At 35.9% G+C, this 27,188-nt stretch overlaps 1 protein-coding gene across 7 annotated transcripts in view; it reads right to left on the bottom strand.

Moving 5' to 3' along the window:
- BBX (BBX high mobility group box domain containing) overlaps window positions 1-27,188 on the bottom strand; it is a 277,027-nt gene that overhangs the window by 141,217 nt on the left and 108,622 nt on the right. For all 7 annotated transcript variants that reach the window (XM_012476576.2, XM_012476596.2, XM_012476594.3 and 4 more), the window contains one exon: window positions 15,893-15,966. The gene's annotated coding sequence lies outside the window, so the exon portion shown is untranslated. The remainder of the gene's footprint in view (window positions 1-15,892; window positions 15,967-27,188) is intronic.

Raw genomic sequence — 27,188 nt, 5'->3', positions numbered from 1 at the left:
AACAGAGAGATTAAGCAGCCAGAGAAATCACAGACAGGAAGCTGGCAATCTGAATTTGGGTTTTGGTTTTGAAACCACATTTTTGGTACTATTCGCTCATGTAATAGGTGCCCTCATGTTACTAAATCTGTGATACAGTCAACCACTTTGAAGTTATTGCCATGGTTTTTCTGAGCTTGTAAATTACCTATTAAAACTCATCTTCACAAGGTTTTGAGATGTATACGTACATGTTTGGAAATACATATATACACACAATCCTCCAAACAACCCAGTTGTAAATAAGGAAATATTTTTTCCAGTTTAGAAAATGAAGGTCAGAGAGGTAATGTGACTTGTCCAAGACACAAGCGAATAAATGATCATCGAGGCCCCCAAATTTTCTGATTCTAAAATCCACCGCTTTTTCTGATATCCTTATGTTGTCCCTAGTAGAATATTATAAAAATCCAAACTGGTTTTGTAAAATAAAATTCAAATAAACATAATTAAGGATAAAAGTTTTCTATCTTATGGGACACTGAATTACTCAGGTTACTCATTAGGATATTTTTAAGATAAACCAGACAAAAATAAATCTGAATAAAAATATCAGAATGATAGAAGATTTAGTAGAGGAACAAAATTAAGTGAACAGTCACTTGACAAATTTTTTTAAAAGGGGCCTAGAGTTAGTTCCTTTGCTTCTACAACTTGGTAATTTCAGTCTTAATGATTCAACATATTTCAGTTGACTGGAAAGATAAACCAATGTTCTACATTTCAATGAATTCTTACAGGTAAGTACTAGTAAAAGAACTGGTGCTCAAAACTACCTGTTCTCCCTCATAACGTCTCACCTAAAGTCTACACTGCACTCCAATTTCAGGGTACTTCATAGAGTAGAAGTTTTCCAATGTATTGCTCTTTGTATGCATTAGTATTTTCTCTACTCTTCTAAATAATCATGCCCTTTTAGTAACATTCAACGTAATTGCCAGAAAATCTCCTTTGATAAAAGTATAAGCATGTTATTGGATATCACAGCAAAATAAGACAATAAGAACATAAAGAAATTTCTATTCAACTGTGTATCAACATATTTTCCATCATGTTCAGCAATTTTTAAACCAGAAATTTTCAAGTAAAGACTAAAGTACAGTACTGCTCTGCCCTCTAGTGACTGGCTAGATTTTGTGAGCTACATGCTATTTTTTTTTTTTTTTTAGTGCTTTTTTGCGCAATACTTAGGATTTAAAAAAAATTACATGATGGGTCCTTTTTAATCATTTAAGAAGTGAACAAAAAGTACCGGTCAACTTTTAAGGTATGAGTGGTATGAACAAAATGCAGGAAAGAGACTAAAGTTGAACAAGTTCTTTCCATCAGGCCACCCAAGTATTGCAAACCAGAAAAAAAAATTAATATAATCTGTTCCAATCCTTACATCTTTATGTAATTTATTTGGAAAAGTCAAATAATTACATTACAAATTTCTTTGTTAAAAACCTTATAAATTTCTTAACTTATCCCATTAGTCAATTATATTATTTCAGAGTCTGAGTTATCAAGATGAGTGATGCTATATATAACATGCACAGATGAACACTTTTCTACTAATTATAAAAGAGCAAAAATGCTTAATACAAAGCTATACTGAACATAATTTACTGCTAATTGCTCAAGTGGTACTTGAAGATTTTGCTGAACCTCAGTGTCGTCATTAGAAAACTCACTATCACTTCACTGATATGTGTGGAAACATTAATCAAGGATGCCAGTTAAGACAGAGCTATTACATAGAGATTCAGCCTACTACTACAATGGAGGGAATCTGTCATATTATACATCCCTCTTAATTTCTCCTGTATAAACCTCTTGTTAGGAACTGAAGCATTTCTAGAACAGCATTTCTATTCTCATTAAACCCAGTGTACTACTTCTGTGTCTACACACTTATGTTAAAAATAAACATGGTATTCATGCACATGAATGTAAATGGATACCCAAACATGTGAGGATAATCTACAGGCAGTGTGGTGGTGTGGTGAGGAGCTGAGGAGCACAAATCCTGCAGCCACACAACCTGAATTTGAATTCTAGCTTTGCCACTTATTAGCAGCATAACCTTGGGCAGATAAGTTCACCTCTCTGTTCTTCAGTTTCCTCATCTAAAAAATGAGAAGAAAAAGAGGCATCTACCAGTAGTAAGTAAAGGTTATATCTTGATAGGTATTTGGATTACACAGATGTATGCATTTGTCAAAACTAAGAAAATGTACTTTTAGGATGTGTGCATGCCAATGAATGTAGACTTAACATAAAAAATAATACATAGGCCGGGCGCGGTGGCTCAAGCCTGTAATCCCAGCACTTTGGGAGGCCGAGGCGGGTGGATCACGAGGTCAAGAGATCGAGACCATCCTGGTCAACATGGTGAAACCCCGTCTCTACTAATACAAAAAATTAGCTGGGCACGGTGGCGCGTGCCTGTAATCCCAGCTACTCAGGAGGCTGAGGCAGGAGAATTGCCTAAATCCAGGAGGCGGAGGTTGCGGTGAGCCGAGATCGCGCCATTGCACTCCAGCCTGGGTAACGAGCGACACTCCGTCTCAAAAAAAAAAAAAAAAAAAAAAAATAATACATAAATATTGAACTGTGGTTAATATAAATATTATATAATATAAATGCTGAAGCATTTAGGGAGGTGTAGGGATGTCTATAATTTATTTTCAGATGCATCAAAAAGTAAGTTGAACTGATAAAGGATAGAGAGATAGACAGATGATAGATATGTAATAAAATAAATAGAATAAAATGTTAATGGCCAAATCTAGGTCATAGTATATGAGCTTCATAATAAAATGTTTGGGGAAAATATACCTACTTCTCATCAGACTGATGTGAAGATTAAATATATAAACAGTATTAAATATAAAGAAGGGTGTCTGACTTAACAGTGGCATCTGACAATATGTTTATTTAAGCAAATGAAAAGTAACGATCTATTCCTTCCAAGTTGGTAGGAAAGGGGAGGAAAGTAATAAGGGACTGAGTTCCCAAACTGGGGTCAGTAGTTGCCAACAAAGGTGTTACAGGTCAAATTTCAGATACATCATAAAACTGCACAGACTACGCAAAGAACATAGCCTTTCAAAGTAAGAATGAGCTGGATTTGAATCCTGCATCTGTTTTTAACAAGTCAAGAGGCTCAGACAATCTATTTAAATGTTCTGAGACTCAGTTCTCTCACATACATTTAAGGGTCACTGTGAAGACAGGAAGAAAAAAATACACACACACAAACACACACATAGAAATTAGCACACAAAAGACAAACAACAGCTGTAGTTTTTAATAATTATAATCATCATTACTACCTAGGGTGAGTCTTGTATATCTTTACCACCATCCTCTGAAGATGAAAACCAAAGTGGCTATGTATCTGGTTCTTATACTGGAAACTGCATATCAGTTGGCCCAACTACTCCGAAGGCTTAAGAAAGGATCTTTATTAAACGAGTACGCCTTATTCTAAGTTGCACTAAGTGTGAAAGAAGAGCTGGCAATGACAGGAAATTCATTATTCATTCCTCTGAAATGCCAATTATAATAAATATAAGACAAGTAATGCATTTGAAAGTATGTTTGCTGATGGCGTTTTAAAGAAAATCACTTCGGTGCATTTGAGGAAATGATATTATTACCTGGATAAGCCTTGATTTAAAATAGTCTAAGGTAACATATTTAAAGAATATTACAACTACACTTATAGGAGAGGAGTTCTATGCTCCGAGGGAGAGGATTTGTAAATCATTATGGATTACTCAATGAAGACAGTGACTCAACACATAGTTTCAGCTACAAAGAAAATCAAGAACTTGGCACTCGAAGAAATACTGGAAAGATTTTACAACATGGCTACTTCATTGACTACTCTATAAAAACTACTTTCTCCAAAGGTTATTCGCTCCTCGGTTACTAACTCAAGAAACTTTTTTAGGCATTTAGATGTCCCTAAATTTTCAATACTGTCAATCTTGAAACTTTTCCCCATCTTGCACAGCACGATTCTGCTTTTCCTACCACAGATCTAATTGGTTTTCTTTCCTTTAGACTTCCCTTAACAAAGGATAGGTAAGTATTTTCAATAGTTCCACTTTAGGCATATTACCTTTCACCAATTTTCAAAGTTTCAGCTCTTATCTCTCTCTCGAATTAAACCTATCTTCAGCCTGAATCTCTACCAAACTCATCTCAAATTTATAAATACATCCTAAATATAATGCCATGGATATCCTCTGTGTTTCAAATCCAATCCATCCCAAACTTCACCCCCCCCCCCACAAATCAGTAATACTAGTATCTCCTTGCTTCTGACGGCAATACTAGCACTCTTGTGAACTTAAATTTAAAACCTATCTTTGACTTTCTTTTAAGTACCCTTCACTGCCTCCTTCTGTCTGTCCCTCTACATCCCCAAAACAAGTTCAGTCCATTATCAAGTTCTGTAGATTAATAGTTTCTAAATTGGTTCAAATGACAGATAACTAGAATTTATATTCGAGAAACACAGTGAAAGCTAAATTTACAATAACTAAACACACAAAACAGAGGCTAAATAGTAGTAGGAATCAAGTGTTTGAGAAAATCTTCATTGAAGGAATCTTTAAAACTAAGTATCCATTAACTTTTGCCCTGTGAATGGGAAAGATTGATTCATTTAATCTCATTTATACCATTCACTCAAAAGTTTTCAGTGGCTATAGGCCTTTTGAGGGGGAAAAAAAAAGTAAATTCAACTTAACATTCAAAACCCCCTTTACATCTCTGCCTTCACACCGAAGTTTCCCACTGTAACTTTACATGTATCCCATCCAACTGGCCAAAGGAGTCTATTCACCTTTCTACCTTTCTGTTATTTCCTCCTCTCTGTGAAGTCTTCCCTGATATCCTTAAGTGGGATATAAGATCTTTCTCAGAACTCAAAGTTTATTTGTATATCTCCCTGTTTTATGCCCAGAGTTTGCCTTATATTATCACATCATGACCTTGACAGTGTGTAATACATTGCCTTGCACATGGTAATTGGTAAATATTTGTTAGTGATACAGAGGAACAGAAAATACATTATTTATCTGTAAAGAAAACATTTTTTCCAGTGAGATTACTGTGGATAGTTCAGATTCTAAAAAGAAACAGAACAGAGTGGGAGAAAGATTAAAGAGCGATAGTGATCCAGAGCAGAAACTCTCACAGGCACTCTGGAAAGGTTTAGATTTCTCAATATGTAGCAATAATTTTAAAAGTATACAATTAAGTCTATAAAATCCATGGTGGTTATAGTTTGGATGTTTATATGCTCAACAAGGAAAATGCAAAATTGCTGTAACACATACACACTAAATAGAGCAGCTTTTAGAAGGAACCAAGGTATTTCATAGATGGTACTAAAATACCTTGAAAACAAGTTTAGATATATTAATTGTTGAGAGATACTCAACAAAAATACAAAATAGCTATTGATAAAAGGGATAGAGACCAAGTTGTATTGGTTTTTATGCTTATGTACATGAAAATTATTAGAAAATAAATATTTTCACAGAACATTTCTGAAGACGGAGAAAAATAATTTTTTTTTTCTCTTGGACCAATTAATTATGACATGTTAAACCAAAAATGGGTGAAGGATGTGGTGATTCCTCAAGGATCTAGAAACAGAAATTCCATTTCACCTAGCAATCCCATTACTGGGTATATACCCAAAGGATTATAAATTGTTCTATTATAAAGACACATGCACACGTATGTTCATTGAGGCACTGTTTACAATAGCAAAGACCTGGAACCAATGCAAATGCCCATCAATGACAGAGTGGAGAAGGAAAATGTGGCACAGATACACCATGGAATACTATGCAGCCATAAAAAACGATGAGTTTGTGTCCTTTGTAGGGACATGGATGAATCTGGAAACCATCATTCTCAGCAAACTGACACAAGAACAGAAAACCAAAGAGAACACATGGACACAGGGAGGGGAGCATCACACACTGGGGTCTGTTGAGCGGGGCTAGGGAAGGAACAGCGGGCAGTGAGGAGGTTGGGGAGGGATAACATGGGGAGAAATGCCAGATATAGGTGACAGGGGGATGGAGGCAGCAAACCACCTTACCATATAAGGTGGTTACCTTACTATGCAACAACCCTGAATGATCTGCACATGTACCCCAGAACCTAAAGTACAATAGAAAAAAAAAAAGAAACATACTGTATCTCGTTTTGTTAAAATACAGTCTTTGAAGAACATTATCTAGACTATATAAATTTGTTCTTATGCTTAAAAATTTTACATAGTTTGGGCTGATAATCTTGTTAATACTAATAGCAGGTACCAATAATATTCTAAAATAACTATAATCCACTGAATGACAGATGACTTATTTCCTAGTATTTTCATATGTTTGGGCTTTATTAAAATTGCAAAATTGGGAGAAGTACAATTAAAATAAAATCAAACTTCTATCACCTAAAATTGTACAGAAAGTATTTTTTAAGGAATCTAACAATAAGAGTAAATGTTAATTTATTCTTTCCTAATGAAATCATCAGGAAAGCAAGTCCATCTTGTATTCAGTAAAGACTTTCCCAACATAGTAAAAACGGACACTTTGAAGCCAGACATTTCTTTGTTGTGAGTAGAGATAGTAATAAACATGACTTTAAATTTCAAGGACCAGTTAAGAAGCAAAAAAAGTTACAGATCATTTTTGACTTGCTGTCCAATTTAAGAACACATTTCTTTAATAGTCCCTGCCATATGCTGGGTTGATGTTATACCCTCCAGTACTTTTAATCCTCTAACAACTTTACATGGCAGGTTTTGCCTCATTTCACAGACAAAGCTAAGTAACTTTACCACATCCCAGTTATGGAAAACACCTGAGTTAGTTTAGTCTTGGGTCTATCTGACTCCACAGCCCATGTTTCTAAGAGATCACCCTACAGTTAAAAAAAAAATTTTTTTAAGTGATCCATTTAGATCTGTCTCCTCTAAGGAAACCATTCAGTTTCTGTCTACACATATTAATATCTGGGAAGCAATAGTGAGCATTACGCAGCTGACAATCCAGAGGTAGGAATCAAGATATTTATAAGTATTAGAAAGTAAAAGTTCTAAATTATTTTTTCAGAGGCACATAATAAACTCCAATGTATAAAATATTCTTTACAGCAGTAAGTTGGTAAAAAAAATTCTATAATTTTGCTGATTAGAGAAAAATTCATAAAAAGAGACATGATTGAGACATTTCTACTATCAATAAGATGTAATAGCCTTATTAGAAAGGTATCTCTTTTGTTCTCTAAAAAGTGAAACTCTAGGTGAATAATAAAGACAGGCAACACCCACCATTTTAGCAGGAACTAAACTTTCAAACCTGAAAACTTTATGATTTATTTAAATGCTCACTTCACCAAATGAATTGAAAGATGATCTGTATGCTTCTGTCCTTTCAAATGGCCTGACAAAATGATTGCTATAAAAAGAGGTTTGGAATTTAAGGGGATTGACAGTAACTGCTGACTTCAAACTTTTCTTTTTGAGTTTTATAATACACCTATTTAATGATTTGGTGACTCTAACAATGATGACAACATAGTGGTATTCAAAAAATCTACTGAGGGCATGGACGGAGTCTCATGTCCATCCAGGTGCCGCCTGCATGGACAGGAGGGTATATACTACTCTGCATATGGATACACCTCACATTTGATAGATTTTACTGTTTCTCTTATTTGGCAATTCTTCAGTATAATTACTGTGGCACAACTTATTAGGACAGTGTTCACCACATAAACAGTAGGTAGCTAAGCCCTCTTTAGAAGCCAGTTCCTCCACATCCGGCTGCATTCTAAGTGACTACGGTAATGTTTAATATCTTAACACATTACCTAAAACAGAGTATTTCTGCCATGAAGAGACAATTGGTAATTAATGGCTTTATAGTAAATGTTAAGAACAATGAAATAATTAGATAATTCATCTGTGTTATAAGAATAGTAATATAGCCACAGCAGAGGCAAAACAACTGCAAATTAAACTAAGCAGGTTATAAAAGATAATACAAAACACAATATTCTTGTCTATCAACTTCATAGATCAACTTGAGCATAGAAATATCCTAAAAATACCTCCCAGAACACCTAAAAGTTGACTTTAGTAAACCTTTCTGGTGCACATTAACTGAAGCCAGGTATCACATTGCGACTGTTAAAGCCCAACATGAACCAAAGTGCCTGCCTTAAATCTCACAACCTTCACGTGTACTCCACTCACAGGGTCACTGATGAAGTGTTGGAAAAGCACTTGTTAGAAGACTAATAAGTCTTAACAAACACCTGCTGATTCAGTGTAATCTACAAATGAGCCAACAGCTATAGAGAATTTTTTTGTGGTTACATTTTAAGTTCTCAGCTCACTAACATTTATTGATTATAGAACTAACGGTAAACTTAAAGGCACAGAGAAATCATAATTTGGAAGAATACCACTCTCCCTGAAATCAGTCTGGGAAAAATTTCCATATAGACTAGGAGATGTTTATCAACACGAAGTTCAGTGGAATGCAGGTTAATGAAATGTGAATTCCTATAATACAAAGTCATCACATGTTTACTGAGCAACTTCCATGAGCCAGACACTATTTCCAAATTTTTGGAATACAGCCATGCACAAAATAGACTTTCTAGTAAACTTTCTAGTGTAAACAAGTCCTGTAGCATCTTGAAGCGGTTGAAAGAACTACATGTATACACTCACATCTACATACATTTATGTGTGTTTATATAGAATATCCAGTAAATGAATATTTTACACTACAAGGTATGAAGATCCTGGTAGAAATGTTATGAGCAATCCCTCCCCACCACCACAGATCCATTTATTTTCCTAGGAAAACACACTTCTCTATAATAGAGATCAGAGGGAATATAGACTTCAATATAAAAATACTTAATTGATCCAATGCCTTTCAGAGTAGCATTAAATGCATGAAGCCATGCCTGAACATATTCATTCTGTCCTCAACTAGTGAATTTCACAATCATTAGATTGACTGGGGAGGCTGGGGAGGGATAGCAGGGGGTGGGGGGATTGGGGAGGGATAACATTAGGAGAAATACCTAACCTAGATGACGCGGGGATGGATACAGCAAACCACCACGGCATGTGTACACCTATTTAACAATCCTGCACAATCTGCACATGTACCCCAGAACTTAAAATATAATAATAATAAAAAAGAAGAAACACATGGTAACATTCATTATATACAAGGTTTTAGAGTTTGAGTCATTTCATAAATAGCTTTTAGGGAAGACTGAAATCAGAAATGGACAAAAGAGTTAAAATACCTCTCAAACAATTAAATCGACAAAAAAACTACAAAATTCTATCACTGCCAAATAGCATATCCTTTAGTCTATAAGTACAGAAGTTAACTGATAAATTTTACAAAAGAATTTAAAATTGTTTTTACATAGAAGTGTTTGTTCAAAAGGTTTGTTTCCTTTTGATTACATTTTTTAGACAAATCCCAAATCACTAGAAACTAAAATTATTCTAGTGACACAGAAACACATACCTACACACACAAAACAATTGTCCAAAGAAAAAATAAAAAAAGTTCATTTGAGCCTGTATCAATATCCCACAAGTAAATGCACTATTTACTTAGCACTAATCCCAAGCACCCATCACCTGACTTACCTAATAGAAAAAGAATTATAAATTAAACCAAGCAGGTTATAAAAGACTATATATTAGAAAGAAGTACTACACAGACATTGCATTTAGGTGTCCAAGGCGGAGAATACAGTCATGGGTTCTTAGTTTCTGTTTCTGGTTGGGCCAGTAAAGCCCCTTCTTCATCCCTCTTTTCTGCTTATCACTATAGAGGGAAACTAAAACCATGGCTTCAGGCTGCTAAAGGCCTACAACAAAACAAAACAGAACAGAACAACAACAACAAAATAAGACAGCTTGAGAAAGTCAAGCATCCATTACCTAATTTAGAAGCTGATATCAGAGAAAAAAGGGGAAAAAGAAAGGGAAAAAAGAAAGAAGGCAGGTAAGGAGACAGGGCAATAATTAAGTAGATTTATCAGACTTAAGACTTCCTGACTTCTGCTGGCATTATTTCAAATATACAATCTTCTTTTTTTCTGTTTACCAAAATCTTAAGTGTATGCCATTTCCCTGTTTGCATTCTCAACTGATTCACAAAGTGAAAGAATACTGCCTTACACAATGTGAATTGTCTTGATACAGTAAACAGAAGCAGATATAACCCCAAAGAGTAATTACCTTGTTCAACTTAGTTTTCAAATACATTCCTAATATTCCTAGATAACAAATACACATGGAAGTCAATTTTGACAATGATGTAGTTCCTCCATTATATAAGTCACTTGAATTTTAAAGTTCTTAGACTTGATTCCTTCACCTGTAAGAATCTTATTTTCATGCATGGTGACTTCAAAGTAGAAGAGATAGGAATTCAGTAATTTCAAACGTCTCCCTCCTCAAAACTATCAAAGATATTTTTAGAATCTTAGAAGACTGTAACAAGCCATGTATCTTGTTTATAGACTAAATCACATACAATGTATTTTTTAAAACACTTTTACTTCAATCTTTGGTAAAGAAAAACAAAAATCTATGCTATAGATGAAATTGTGTGCTGCTCCAAATTCATATGTTGAAGCCCCAGTCCCCAATGTGATTGCATAGGGCCTATAAAGAGGAGTAAAGGTTAAGCAAGGTCACATGGGTGGGGCCCTTACCCCAAAGAACTGGTGTACTTATGAGAAGAGGAAGAGCCGCTAGAGCTTGCTGCCTACACAGAGGAAAGGCCATGTGAGGACACAGCATGAAGGCAGACCTTTCTGGTGGCAGAAGCCCTCACTAGAAAGTGACTTTTCCAGCACCTTAATCACTGACTTCTAGCCTCCAGAATTTTCAACTTAAAATAAGTGTCTGTTGTTTAAACCACTCAGTCTAACACTTTTTTTTTATGTGTTACAGCAACACAAGTAAACTAATACAACCTCTGAAGAGGAAGAGTTTATATTTTTTGAGGTGGTTTTACTCTACCAACAATCCAGGTGAATGAGCAACTAATAGTTACAAAGATTCTCCATTTATAAAAAGAGAGAGCTTGGAATAATTTTAAGACTAATCCATGCCCAAAAAAATCATTTATATATATATGTGCTATTTTAAATTAAAGTAGTCATTTAAGAATAAAAGCATAAGGCGTTGAATCAAAAGATATTACTTTGTTGTACTTGATTCTGAAAGGACAGGGGGACAATGTCAATAGAGAAGTTTGTTTAGGCAGTGATCCCCAACAGTTTTAGCACCAGGGACTGCTTTCATGGAAGACAATTTTTCCATGGATAGTAGGTGAGGTTGGGGGGATGGTTTGGGCATGAAACTGTCCCACCTCAGATCATCAAGCATTAGATTCTCATAAGGAGCCTCCAACCTAGATCCCTCACATATGCAGTTCACAGCAGGGTTCCGGCTCCTATGAGAATCTAATGCCACTGCTGCTGCTCTGATAGGAGGCAGAGCTCAGGTGGCAATGCTGCTCACCCACTGCTCGGCTCCTGCTGTGCAACCTCGTTCCTAATAGGCCATGGACCAGTACCAGTCCCAGGCCCAGGGGATTGGGGATCCCTGCTTTAAGGAGTCTAATTAAATCTTCATACTGGGGAACAGTAACATAAAAATATCAAAATAGAAATGCTTATTTCTTCTGAAACCAAACAGTATTTGCTCTATATGAGGAAAAAAAATTTCAGTAGCACCATTTCCTGTTCTTATACCTTGCTTCAAGATTACATAGAATTAGATATTTTTGTAACTTAATGCTGACCTCATTAATATGCAGAGTAAAAGCCATAAAGTATATGAACTTTTGGCCATCACTCCATCCTTGGGACTTCTAAATTCTCAGTGGCAAGAAGTTAATTATTAGATCATGGGACTCACCCTTTCTCTCAGCAGTAAGGATAAAGCCACTTCCAATTTCCAGCAGAAGTAAAGAAGAATGCATAGGTTCTTATGCATTCAGAACAATTTTTTTAAAAACCCTTGGCAGGTGTGTGGACATATGTGTTTATAAATAAACACATTTTAGATACGCACTGTCAGATGCCTATCAGAGAGAGGTATGGTACAGGGTATCAAGATTCTTGAACTTTGATCACATCTTTCTTTTTTAAACTACTACTTCTTGAGTGCTTCTATGTGCCAGGGACTGTTTTCAGACAAGTAACCCATTACCTCATTTACTTCTCACAATCTTACAAGGGAGAGATCATTATCCCTATATTACAATGAGAAAACAACATTTCAGAGAGGTCTAATAAAATCACCTAATTGCTTTCGATTAAAAAGTGCCAAAACTAGGATTTCTCTGAACACAAAACCCATGTTTTGCTACACTGTCCTGCCTTCTAACCTTATATTATATTATATATATATATATTTTTTTTTAAAAAGACACAGATGTTGATACGGTTAGGCTCTATGTCCCAACCCAAATCTCACCATAACTGTACTAATCCCAATGTCCTGGGAGGGACCTGTTGGAAGTTAACTGAATCATGGGGGTGAGTTTTTTTTCCCATGCTGTTCTTGTAACAGTGAATAAGTCTCACAAGATCAGATGGTTTTATAAAGGGAGTCCCCCTGCACATGCTCTCCTGCCTGCTGCCACGTAAGACTTGCCTTTTCTCTTCCTTCGCCTTCCGCCATGATTGTGAGGCCGCCCAGCCATATGAAATGGTGAGTCAATTAAACCCCTTTCCTTTATAAATTACCCAGTCTTGGGTACGTCTTTATTCACATCATAAGAACAGAGTAATATAGATGCCTAAGCATGTTCCTTACTCCCAGTCTTAAGGAATTATAAACTATTACAAAGCATTGTTTATATACTACAGGATCTTTAAATCAATCATCTTAATCCACACAAGTCTGGTCATAATGTTTTTTAATACCTGTGAGATGAATAAAACCAACACTGGCTGAGGAGTTCTATGTGCTAACAATTTTCTAGAAGATTTAAGAGATAATAATGCAAAAGTCACTGTATAGTGAATGTGACCTCAGGTAGAGTACCTCAGAAAACTCCTGGGATGCAACTGTTAAGCTCCCTATGGTGTCTGCATTCTTCATCACTAGAATGATTGCTGAAATTGAGCTTAAGCAGAAAAAGGCATTTGGCTACCATTATATCCAGTACAATTAATACATTACTACTGGAAAAAGCTAAGTATCCATTTCCTCATTCTCATTCTATATTAAATTAGACAATATCTGTCAAAGTTCTGTAACCTATTATATATAGGTAAAAGAATTACTTTAAGTACCATATTTCCTTTCTCTAATTCTATATGCAAATTGCAGAGGGTCTGGTTTGCAGTAATTTTTATTCATTTTAAAACTACCTATAAAACAATAATCTAAGTCTATTACACACATTAGAAACTTTTTCTAAATTTTAGGAAAAGTTGTAAGGTTCAAAATGTAAGAAATTCTTAAATTGTATCCTTAAAACTTGTCACTGACAGTGTTCCACATAACAAAAGGATTCACGGTCAAATGATTTTACATATTAAGAGATTCATATACTGGAGAACTTCCTGGATCTTTAATACATTATGTGCACTCTCTAAAAAAGCAGTAGATGGTATTTTGCAAATATAGTAGTTAAAATATGTACTGTTTCTCCTTATCAGTTTTTCTTATCCCCTCTTACAAGGCTACTCCCTCACATGATGCAAGTTTCACCTTGTGACATGCTCTGGCCAATTAAATATGAGAGTTAATGACGTGCCACTTTCAAGCAGCCTTGTTAAGAGCCATGGTTCCATCACTTTTCTCTTTCCTCTTTAAAACGTGTACATGCCAGAAAGACTGCTCCTTCAGCTTTGGTCCAGGAATTAAGAGGACAAGGAGCAGAGTGGCAGGAGACTAATCAGGGATATGAACATAAATGAGAAATAAACATTTATTGACATAAACCACTAAGATTTGGAGGTGCTTCTGATATTGAGATGTAATTGACTAAGTTGACTAATATGTTTCCCAGATTTATTGAACCCCGGAATCCTTTTGCCAAGTAACATCTTCTAGGATTTGTTTCCTCAATTACTCCAGGTTTTGTATGGCATCTTTTCTGTTTCTCAGTTATTACTGTACTTAAGACGAGCATATAGGAGCTAGAAGTATGCAGTCTTAGCCACCTGCCATTAAGCTTCCATTTTAAATTTTATCAGCAGTTGGGATTTCTGTCAATTTCTTAGGGTCAATAAAACATTTATTGCAATAATCTGATTAACATTCAGAAATCATATATCAGATGGCTACTTAGTGAAGTCTGCCGTGGTAATCTTGGTTCATGACTTAGTTTTTCTGAACAGGTCAGATAAAGTGTCCTGCTTTGCTTTTTTACTGCTACAAATTTCATTTTCTTTAAACCTCACCATACTAAACTACCTTTTTGAATAGCAAATGAGAACATACTTGAAATTTCAGTATCAATTTTTGAAAATTCCATAGTCTATACTGCTGACTCAGTAAAACCATAATTAACTGTATTCTGGCTAGCATTCTTAAATTGAAAATTTGTATTAATATTTGTAACAAGTATGCCTTAAAGGATAGCACAGTGAAGAAGAAAAACAATAATTAAATTCTAATCTTCTCACTGGCATTAAGGTTTTATTGTTGTTTAAATGCCCTATTATAAATGCATATTCGAATAAATCATATGCATTTTACTATGTGTATAATCCTAGACAATGACTTTTAGGAGCCTGGTTCAGAGGCCTCATATTTATGCTCACGTCATGAAAGCAACATTCAGTAGTATAGTTACTAAAAGGGGAAGGCAGACAAATAATCTAGACAGACGTAACAAGCTACAAAATAAAGATACTGTAAAACAGAAAAGGTTTTGGATTAATCTTAATTAAAAAGTAAAGAATGAGTTCCTTTCCTGAAAACTGTAACTAAACAATATTTACTGTATTTGCTCATTTTAATTCACAACAAGTTCCTCAGTCTTATAAATCATCAGTTCACCATAAAGTATTCAGATAATAGTAAAGCCATCCCAAGTTTGATTCCCAGATTGGGAAAACTCTATTCATTTAATTATTATTAAAACTAATTTAAAAATATTATTGCCATACACCAAAGTTAAAAAAAATTTTTACCCTAAAACATCAGCTTGAAAAAACTAACATAGAAAAGGACAGTTATAGTATCTGTGAATTTCAGAGTTTTATATAATTTGGCACATGTATGTATTTTTAAATCTCAACTTTTTCCTTCATTGTGTGATTTTCATACTTAAAGTGGTTTCAAGACACAGCTATACACACCTCTATTATTTTTTAACAGGTAAGAAAAACTCCATAATGCTTTGATACTGATTCATTTTTCAATTAAAGTCAACAGCAGTACAAAAAACAGCTTTTGGGACTAGCCCAATTTAATACCTATTTAGGTATATGACCTCTAAGTATCTAGGACTTCAATAAACTGACTTTCACCAATAATGCACTACTGTGGAGAAATAAATCGGAGATTTTGAAACAGCTAATTTTAAAATTTTCATTAGTTTAAAAGAAAATTTAACTTACTTGATAATGGAGATTAAAAGTCACACCTTAAAAAAAGAACAAAATTGACAAGAAAAAGAAATCCAATGATCACACTTCCTTGATTAATATGGATTATGGGGAAAAGTTGAGACCAGCTCTGACAGCACATAGTTCCTTACTGCCTTACTGCTTCCAGGTAAGTAAAATGCACCTTCACAACAGCTCTTACCAGTCAAGTCAAGACTTTCCATTGTGATTTCAATGGAACATCAGAACTTCCAGATTCTGTGATGCAGCAGGATTCTGTGAAAGAGCCATAGAAAAGTAGTTAATATGGTGAACCAGGAAGGTCTTTCAAACAAAGCTGACACTCATTCTCTTTAGCAAAATAATCTCCAAATAAAATGAATTACTAGCCAAACAATCAATATGAGGCAAATATCCCTATGTCACTGCTAGTTAGAGAAAGTGGCCTAAAGTGTTTATTGTCAACTTTAACAAAAAGACAGTCACTAAAATTATTCAATGGAAATTCTCAGATGAGGGTTACACATACTAAGAATTAGTCATGGACAGTAACTTCTTGGCCTTTTGGCTATAAATAAGTGTAGAATTACAGGCAAATCCTTTGGAAAAACATGGGTTAAATCATCATCCTGACTAAATTCAAATTATTTTAAATGACTGGCCCAACTCAACCAGATAAACTGTGATTCAGATATTAATACCTATGATTTATCTTGTAAATATATTAAAGATAATGATTGAAGCAAGATAGTAAAAATGGACAAAGAAGAAAGCAGCCTGAAGTCAGGGGGACAAACAGAAAATAATTTTTGTTTTCTAAGGATAAAGGATGAAATAAATACAAGATCAAAATCAGCAAAAGGGTGTACGCATAAATTAAATGGAACATTTTATTTTATTAACACTGCAAATACATATCCCTAAACCACATCATTTCTGAGAATTCAAAAGTTATCATTTACATTTCTTTGGAAGACAAATTTAAGTTGCTTCAGTGGTAAAATTAAATCCACACTCAACTAAAAGAAACAATTCCCTGCTCTAGGCAGATTATGACAATATATTTCTTCTCAATCTGTAAGCTACATACTGTAGAAATTGGATATCACTTACTGGCTTATGGCTCTATCAATACACTATTAGTCATTTTATGACTTAGCTTAAGTTTTTTTTTTCTAATAAGCCACTATGATATGGAAAAATTGGCTCTTCAAATTAAATATCAAAAATATGTAATGATTCATCTGAGTAATCCTATCTAGAATTAGATGACTCAGTTACCACCCAGTGCTATTAACAAAAACAAAAGCTGAAAAGAATGAATAAAGTATTAATTGGTCTCGTGGCTTCATACAAGATACTCCTCATTCATCCATATTTTTTTAAAACAAGCGTATAGAGATGAAAGAACAAATCCAGATCTTCGAAGCAAACTATAAAGTACACATATGAATAATTTCAAATCAAATGCCCATGCTTTTACTATAATTTAGGAAAGTAGCATGCCAATCCCAAACACTGATAAAATAAATGGTATAAAAGTCTATTATTATCATAAAAGACACAACATGTAAATATTCAAAATATTTCAAAAGAATATCTCATAATACTCTCACATTCACATGCTTCTTTTTCATATAAATCTACAAAAGTATACAGAAGAACCATTAAATATTATGAAATAAATAAGCAAATATGAAGTAAATGACTATAAATGTCAAGTAAATAAACTGGTATAATCTAAAAACATATATCATTTGTACTGCCAAATTTGGGATAAGAAAGCCTACCATTAATTTTGACAGTGTGAGTTTCATTCTTATTTTGGTTTAAGGATTTACTTTTTAAGAAGTGAATACATGCTATCTGAGAAATAAAATACCCCATACATCCTATATATGTAAGTTCTTTCAGGAGCTCAAAGATAAACTCATTAATCTTCATATATCCTTAGAGAGTTGTTTCTATTAATATAATTGAAAAATTCCAAAAAGTTAACCATAATTGCACTTTGTCTTGATAACTGTTCAATAATTTATTCCCTGTGACGTAACTACCTATGGATAAAGTACCAGAGGGGTGAGAGAGGAGATTGGCTATGCTTTGGCCAATATGGGTTTTTATGATAACGAAGGAATCATGGTAAACTTAAGAAACCAGGAAATCAGCCACAAAGCAGACATCAGTTTCAAGGCTGAAGGTCCTGCCTGTGACAGACTGCCTTTGAGTTCTCTTACAGCCAAACGTAAACACTCCAAATTTTATCTGGCTATTACAAATGGCCACATAAGTAGCCTCAGAAAAGCAGTTGCAGCATACGCTGCTCTGCATTTAAATCATCAGTATTTCACAGAGCGTTCTGATTTGATGGAAATGAGTAGTGATGTGAGGTATCAGAAAGGCAGGTGGGCCAGCAGGGGGAAATGCCCTAAGTGTGACCAAAACCCTACAGAACGGTGACTAGAATGTGCCCTGAGACCAACACCTGGGCAGATTTTCATCTGAGCCACCTGATACCTGTCTGTGCTCTCTAGGTCCCACTTTGGCTTACTGTCAACCCCCACTCACCCCCACAGAGCCTTGGCTTCCTGACTCCCAGTGATTAGCTCACTGCCTCATTAGGAACTTGTCTTTCCCTTTTCAAGGCCTCTGCTTCCCACCCATGACACTGCACCACCCCCACCCCATCCTAGCTAGCACTGATCTGGCACAGCTCAGAATTCCCTCTGAGAAACCATAATGGCAGGTGGGACAGACATCTATTAAATATAATTTGTCCCTTACAAACAGGGCATCTGACTTGGCATGTGAAGAACCTATCTTACAGATGTGGCCTAAAACCACTGAAACGTCCTGAAGCAACTGGCTTTTTGGCACAGCTCTTGAACTGTCCCTTGAGGTGATGTTCTGAAAAGCTTTTTATATTAAAAAAGGTGAGGTGCCATCTCTTACAATGAGGCAGATTCCCAATTAATGTCCAGCATAGCATTCAAAGGCACATCATGGCAAAATCCCCTAGTACGCCAAAACTGTGTTTTGCACCCTGATGTCACTACTACGAAGTCAGTGCAGAAGGAACTCCAAGGTAACCATGTTGCCCACTTACACAGAAGAATATTTAATCCCCATGAATGACTGCTTTCCTGATGTTTTAATCAATTCTCTGGGTAATAAATTAAGCTTTAACTAACTCATTTTCATACATACCCCTAATTCAATCAAGCTCAATAAAAGTCATTCTGGACTGCAATTATTTGCTAAGGAAAAATTACATTCAAATGAAAAACAATTGCTGGGCATGATACCATGCATGGTACAGATGCCTCTCCATTTATGGAGTAAAAACAACAACAAAAACAGTCAAATTGCCAGAAAGGAAAGAAGGATTTTTCCCTCATCCTTCTGAAAACAGGATACTCATGCTTGTACACCTTAAAAAGGTGGGGAGGTAGAGGATTAAAAAAGCAAATTTTTAAATTATTGCTTTCAACTACATTTATGCTTTCAAAGAGGTTGTATTTCTAATCTAAGAGCCAGCATGACTTCTGAGACCCAAAGCAAGTACAGGTCACAAACTAGGAGTTCTAAAACCCACTCTTCCACAAAACCTTCCGCTGGCTTCCTCCATGCCCTCAGTAGGTACTGTATTCCAATTTCTACTTTATAATGCATGTTTTCTTAAAAGATTTTTCCTACTTTAAAACTACTTCTCCATCTTTATAGGAATACAATTCTTATCTTCTCCTCGACTCACTCTAATATACTACATGCTGATAAAATGAACTTAATCTCCAAGCATTTACTTCCATGTAATATAATGTAGTTGTGTTTGTAGTCAAAAAATTCTTTATTTAATTCTGTCCCCAGCATGCATAACCCTTTCCCACTCTATATATTCTGTTATTCCCAACAGTGGCATCAGACACATTATCCAATTTATAGTACTGAAAATGATACTGTTATACCAACTCATGCAATTGTGGCCAATGAATTCCGTGCCTCAGGTCACTGTTGTCCACTACAGGCTAAAGGCCTAGAAATGATAAACTCACAGGCTGATCTCTAGTTAATCATTTGCTGAAATAAAATTCTGCATATAGAGAAAGATAACTGCAGGAACATATATACACTCACATACACACACATATAAAATAAAGAAAGTGACAAAATAAACTATGAATAAAGACAAAACTTTTGTAAAATCACCCGTCTGTCTTCTACAGTTGAAGCTTAAACCACAGCTGTTTCACAGGCATTTCTGGCCAGGCACCAATATTTAACTGAAATTACAATGTCAGCTATACTGAGAATGGAAATCTCTCAAAAGAAATGCAAATCTGAATTACCTCTTTGTCACCTTCCCACCCCTACCTTGGCATTTCCTCATTACCCCCACAGCCTTTCAGTTAAGAAATATTAAATATAGTAAAAAGACAAACATGTCTTAAGACTTCCCTAGACATTTGACAATAAACCAAAGTAACTACTAAGTAATTACAGATTTGTCCCTTTGTTTAGACTCTCAGAAAACACTGGGTAGCAGGGACAGAAAACTCCAGCATTCATTGTTTCATATGGGCCCTTAATAATATCAGATGAAAGATTTGCAAATCCTCAGTATTCAATATTGAACCAGATATAAAATATTTTTAAAAATTACTGGCCAGCCATGGTGGCTCATGCCTATAATCCCAGTACTTTGGAAGGCCCAGGCAGGTGGCTCACTTGAGCTTAGGAGTTCAAAACCAGCCCAGGCATCATGAGGAAACCCCATCTCTACTATAAATATAAAAATTAGCCAGGCATGATAGTGTGGGCCTATAGTTCCAGCTACTCAGGAGGCTGAGGCAGGAGAATCACTTAAACATGGGTGGCAGTGAGCTGAGACAGCGTCACTGCACTCCAGCCTGGGTGACAGAGTGGGATTCAGTCTCAAAAAAAAATTAACTACCACCTACCTATATGTCAACAGAATAGCAAGGCAAATGATGTAGCCTTTTACTATTTGGGAAATTACTGACCTAATATGCATTAACACTGCAAAAGCTATTACAATGGGCGGGGTGTGCTGGCTCATGCCTATAATCCCAGCACTTAGGGAGGTTGAGGCAAGTGTTCAAGACTAGCCTGGCCAACATGATGAAACTTCACCTCTACTAAAAACACAAAAATTAGTTGGGCACGGTGTTGGGTGCCTGTAATCCCAGCTACTTGAGAGGCTGAGGCAGGAGAATTGCATGAACTTCGGAGGCAGAGGTTGTGGTGAGCCAAGACTGCACCACTATACTCCAGCCTGGGCAACAGAGCAAGACTCTGTCTCACCAAAAAAAAAAAAAAAAAACCTATTATAACAGAGTTACTGCTTTCTTAAAGCTGATGAGATCTAGTTAGGTGATCATATACACAAACACACAAAGTTAAATAATAATAGCATAGTATGCATTAAATGTCAAAATGGTAAGCAAATAAATTTTTTAAAGTTAGAACATACCAGGGATCTCTACACAGGAGATGAATAAAACTGGAACCTGAAGAACCAATGGCAGTTGGGAATACAGACAGATAGGATGGAGGAGAGTGTTAAAGGCATAAGATGAGCAAAGGTTCAATACTAAAGCAAGCATGACTTGCTGGAAGGGACAGGAGGTATACGTAGCAGATGTGGCTGAAGTACAGGGTTCACATGAGAAAGGACATGAAATGTGGGCAAATGAGAAAGCAATGTGATTTGCTCTTTTTTCTCTTCATAGTTTCCTAAATACCAGAGGAATGTTAGCAGCATGGTGTTATACTAAGCATACTGGCCTTAGGTTTACTACCCCGCAATTGTGCGCCAATTCCTAAGCTTCTCTGAGCCTCTATTCCTCATCAGCAAAATAGGGATAATAATCCCTACATCTCTAATGGTTACCTTAAGAATTATTAGACGATATTATAAATGTAAAGCATTTGGTATGCAATAAGTGCTCAACAAATGTCAGTAATCTCATTAGAGATAAAACTAAGGGGTAGAAAAGCATTTAGTAAAGTTCCATCGTGAGCACAATGAAGTTTGCCTTGACTATTCTCAACATTTGGGTGCTGAATGAATTGCTACTTCTCAAGTGGTATTTCGCCATAGATTTTAATTTAGATGGCTTTCATATATATTTAATTCTGACAGTCTCATGTTTAACCCTACCAATTTCAATGTACATTAGCTGATTTAATAATACAGATATCTTATTACCATGAGCACATGCCATATGATTTTTGCTGCAAGGACCATGGTGGAACCATGAATGTCTGCAGTTTCCATAAGTGGAGATGGAAAATAAGTAGGCATTAGTCCAGTCAGATGCCTCTTTTATACTCCTATGAACTGTATCAATGAGACCTTCTCAGGTATGGGATATTGCACATTTAAGGCAACAAGAGTTTCACTTTCAGGAAGTGTATAAAAACTTGCTTGCCCGCAGCTACATCAGGAATAATGACAGAGAAGCCCTGGGATCTTTGGGAAGATTCATAAGCTCTATCAAGCCACTGAGAACTAAGCTGGAAAATAAACAGTTAAAGATAATCCCAATCCCATGAGATGCCCCTCAGAGACTGGGTTAGCTGAAGTAAACCCTGACCTACACACTTTAGGCATTAGCCTGCACCTTCAGGAAGGGGTTCTGCAAATGGAACCCACCGTGGAGAAACCTCAAGACCACTGTCTGTGGAGGCAAGAAAGTGTTCCCTTGGCTGCTTTCATGTCAGCAATAATTTGCAATACATAAAAAATCACATTCTTAACAAAAAAAAAATTTAGTCCAAAGTCATTTGATAAAAAGGGAAGTCATTAATTAACAATTTACATAATTTTAAATAGAAAATATTCAGTTCCAAGAAGCAAAGGACACTGGTCTCTTATTTTCCCTTATTAATATATCAAATAATGTCATTTAACAGCATATTTTGATCAAGAATTATAATATATTCCTTTGCTTTTTTTAGACAGGGTCTCGCTCTGTTACTCAGGCTGGAGTGCAGTGGTGCAATCTCAGCTCACTGCAACCTCTGCTTCTTGGGCTCAGGTGATCCTCCCACCTCAGCCTCCTGAGTAGCTGGGCCTATAGACACATAGGCACACTTTACCATACCTGGCTAATTTGTGTGTATTTTTTTTTTTAGTAGAGAAGTGGTTTCTGTGTGTGTGTGTGTGTGTGTGTGTGTGTGTGTGTGTGTGTGTGTATATACATATATTTTTTTGGTAGAGAAGCGGTTTCTGTATAGAAAGGTAGATAGATATGGGTGGGTGGGTGTGTGTGTGTGTGTGTGTGTGTGTGTGTGTGTGTGTATATATATAATTTTTTTTTTTTGGGTAGAGAAGCAGTTTCTCCATGTTGCCCAGGCTGGTGTCTTGAACTCCTGAGCTCAAGCAGTCTTCCCACCTTGGCCTCCCAAAACGTGGAATTACAGGCGTGAGCCACCGTGCCTGGTCATATGTTATTTTTAAAAAACAAAAAAACTGTACTGTTCAGAAAAAGTACCTGTCCCTATAAGTGTGTCTAACGTATTTCCAGCAAATCACTTATCTGCAGAAAGATTAGCTCCACATATATTCATTGCAAGGACATTCCTGATAATGAAGACACAAAGGAGTCTGTTCAAAAGTGACCAATGGCAACTATCAATATGCTCCTTTTTGAAGTAACTTGCTACAAAGCAGTTACCCTTGGAACGAATAATATCATGTGGTAATTAGTTATTTCAAATCAGAAAAATAGGCTGGGCAACATGGCTCATTCCTATAATCCTAGCACTTTTGGAGGTCAAGGCAGGAGGATCACTTGAACTCAGCAGTTCAAGACCTGCCTGGGCAACATACTGAGAAGACCCCACCTGTACAAAATATTTAAAAATTAGCTGGGCACAGTGATGCATGCCTGTAGTCCCGGCTACTCTGGAGGTTGAGGTGGGAGGATTGCTTGAGCTCAGGAGTTTGAGACCAGCCTAGGCAATGTAGTGAGACCATACCTGTACAAAAATTTTAAAAAATTAGCCAGGCTTGGTGGCTTGCACCTGTAATTAGTACCAGTTACTCAGAAGGCTGAGGTGGGAAGATGGCTTGAGCCTGGGAGTTCAAGGCTGCAGTGAGCCATGACTGCACCACTGCATTCCAGCCTGAGTAACAGAGTGAGATCCTGTTCAAGAAAGAAAAGGAAGGAAAGAAAGGAAAGGAAAGGAGGGAAGGAAGGAGGGAAGGAAGGAACTCCAAGAAACTTTCCTTAGAGTCCATCAGGGAAGTCCAATTATATTTCCATAGCTGAAACCAAGTAAGACCCAGAAAGTTTAAGTGACTACACAAAAGGCCATTGGCTGGTTTATGACAGCTGTGACAATATCCCAGTTCGTCACAGTGCTTTTCTCATTACTTCACACTGCTACCCTTGTAGGAGTTGATGTTTTTCCCTATCACACATCCTGTGAAATCACAGGATGACAGAATGCTGGAGGCAGATAAGAGTTTGGAGCCACTCAGTTCAACCCTTCAACCACACAGCAAGAGAGAGGCGGAGGTAGGCCAGAACCCAGGGCTATTGCCATCGTCAGTACACTTGCCCCGTACCACACTGCCCTTCTGGAAAATGATCAATCCGTTTGATCTGCAGCTTGTCATCCACAGACCAGCAGGAGACTCCAGACAAGATTACACTGCATCCCTACTCTTCCTGTGGCCCTCCATAGAAGTGTTCAACTGGAAAGTATCATAAAACCAGGGCCTAAGTTTTTACTGTCAACGTTCAGTCAGAGAATGTTTCTTGCCTTAAAACACTTTTTCCTTTCTAGTCTGAAGGCAAAGAAAGATGCTTGTTAGCTGTAGAAGTGAGCATGTAAAATATTTGTGTTCCTAAATATTCCTATAAATACCTTAGAATAAAAAGTTAGTGTCAGTGTAGACAGCATAGAGGAATTCTCTGTACTTACCACTCAATTTTGCTATGAACCTAAAACTTCTTTAAAAAAGTCTATTATTATTTTTAAGTTAATGTTAGTTTATTACATTCTAACTACATTAAAATTATATACTGACTGAAGAAAAGCAAGCCAATGCCAGTTGAGAATGTATGATGAGTAATTCTCTTTTAAATGTTCACCACACTAGAAACACCTAGTATCAATTAAAATTATGTTCTCCATTGTCTCCTACAATAACAATCTCTATACGATATAAATGCTCTACCAATAATTAATCCTCCATAAATGCCCACTGCATTAGTTGCTACTGCTCCCATAGCAGTCAATATTTAAAGTAATACAAAACATTTAGTTTAGATTAAGCCAATTCAAAATAGCAAAGCAAATATTCTCCAGCTATTTCCATTGGTAGACATAAGGTTTATCCTTTGTCACTAGTTCCAGTGTAGTAACCCACAGAAATCAGTGTTATACAACCCCAGGGACTACCAATTATAAGAACTACAAGGCAAATGGCAAAAGGCTTATCCTGAAGCAGCCTAAGAGACACCTGTAATAGCCATGGTTCTTAATCCTGCTAATAAGTAAGTTGAAATTTTAACTTCTTATATAATTAACAAAATCAGAATTTGCCAACTTTCAAGTTAAAAAGGAGACTCATGTAGAAACTTTATATAAATAGCAGGATAATCGGCTACAAAAGTGTATTTTCCATGTTGGCTTTTCTTAAGCAGCAAATTATAGACATGTATGTTTTTGCCTGCTCGTCACACAGTCCCCTATTCCTTGGTAAAAGCACTTAGATTAAATAAAATACTCCATGTGCCTTGAATGTACATATATTTTGGGGAAAGAGTCCACGGCTCCTTGAGTGGGACTGACCTAATTCTACCCGAGTTTCTGGTATAGAAATACCACCCAGGCTTGGTCACTCAGCTTATTCCATCCCTGTGAACAAGCAGCTGAGTGATGAATACGTATGAAACCCAAATCATGGCAAAGCATGCAAAACAAACGATACAAAGTTTATGCTATATTATTACCAGTACCCAAAGGGGGAGGAGAAAGAGCATAGAACACTTTACAGTTTTGTTGAAATAAAAGGAAGATGAAAATATTGAACTACATATATACTTCCTAAAAAGAAAGGAAAGAGAATATTGATTTATTTCACTCTATTTCAAATCCTAATTTCAACGACTTTATTCAAAATTTTTGGCACGTGATGATACCTACCAGTTTCTCCTTCAATTGTATTTCCTATAAAGATAAGTTTCAGGTTTCAACCCAAATACTAAAAACTGGCAAATGTTAATTTGACTTCTAAAACTAATTCTCTGGTATTTCCAACATCTTGAAATTCGCTTATGTATGGCAGTAGTGGCACACAACCCATTTTCCATGCAATGTTATGGCCTGACATTTTTTTTCTTAGATTTAGGAGAAAAATTAAAACAAAAACACGGAATCACTTGGAATATGGTGTTTTGCTTCAGTAAGAGTTATCATACATGCCTCTGGAAAAACATACCCAATTTTTGAAGAGTTAAATAAAGTAAAACATATCAATACCAAAACTACTGTGAATATAATTTTCAAATAAAATCTTCATAGCTTGAACAGGTGCAGTGTTTGAGTTACTTTTATAGACGTAATAGTCATAAGGAACCCAAGAGTTGGGCATCATATAATACATATAATAATTATTTTCTTCCCTAGATCCCTCAGATCAACTTACTTGACCCAGGTCTTTTCCATAAAAGTTGAACTTAATATATGTGATGTGGTCACATAAGAACATCACATAATGAAAACAAACTTCAAACTACTGAGCTCTACCATTACTCAGATTCCAGACAAAGAAAATACTTGCTATAGCTTAAAAGCAACAACAAAAGTATTTGTTTATTCTCTGGAGGTAAGGTGTATAGAAAGAAAGGAATCATTAAAGTTAAATTCAGACCTAAGATTTATTTCCAAACATTAGCTATCAACAAGGCATTTACAGGGTTCTGGAAATGCCAGAGCCTGCTTTGATAACAAAGGTACAAGTGAACTTCACTTATTCCACTTTCAGGGTGAACAGTAACAAGAATAGTAACAATTCTGACATGGTTTATAGCCTTCAATGAATGTCATTAGCATCAAGTTTCATATAATAAATTTTGCAGAATCTTCAAGATATTGTCTATAATATACACTTGAATAGGCTTGAAATTTAAGGTTATTTGCTTATAGTAAAATCTACAACCCAGTTCAACACTGTTGCCAAGAAAATAATTCTAATTAACGAATTAGGTCCCGCTTTGTCTCCATATTCCAGTCCTCTTTCCAAAGCTATTTTCACAGGCTTGCTGAGTATTCTGTATGGTACTAATTGTACATAGAGCTGAGAATGGTATATCTGTTATCTGATGTACCATGTACTAAGAGGGAAACTCTAGTTTTCTCTTCTGAAGCTCTAGCATGAGAACTCAAATAACGCATACTAACAGACATCTGTCTAAGTTAAAAATCCCGTGGAGTAACAAAACTAGGTAGCGTGTAAGAAT

The sequence above is a fragment of the Aotus nancymaae genome, unplaced genomic scaffold, assembly GCF_030222135.1.
Source record: "Aotus nancymaae isolate 86718 unplaced genomic scaffold, 86718_ANA_hifiasm-v0.15.2.pri h1tg000011l, whole genome shotgun sequence".
NCBI lineage: Eukaryota > Metazoa > Chordata > Mammalia > Primates > Aotidae > Aotus > Aotus nancymaae.
The sequence above is the reverse complement of the archived record's forward strand: the minus strand, read 5'-3'. Positions and strand labels throughout refer to the sequence as shown.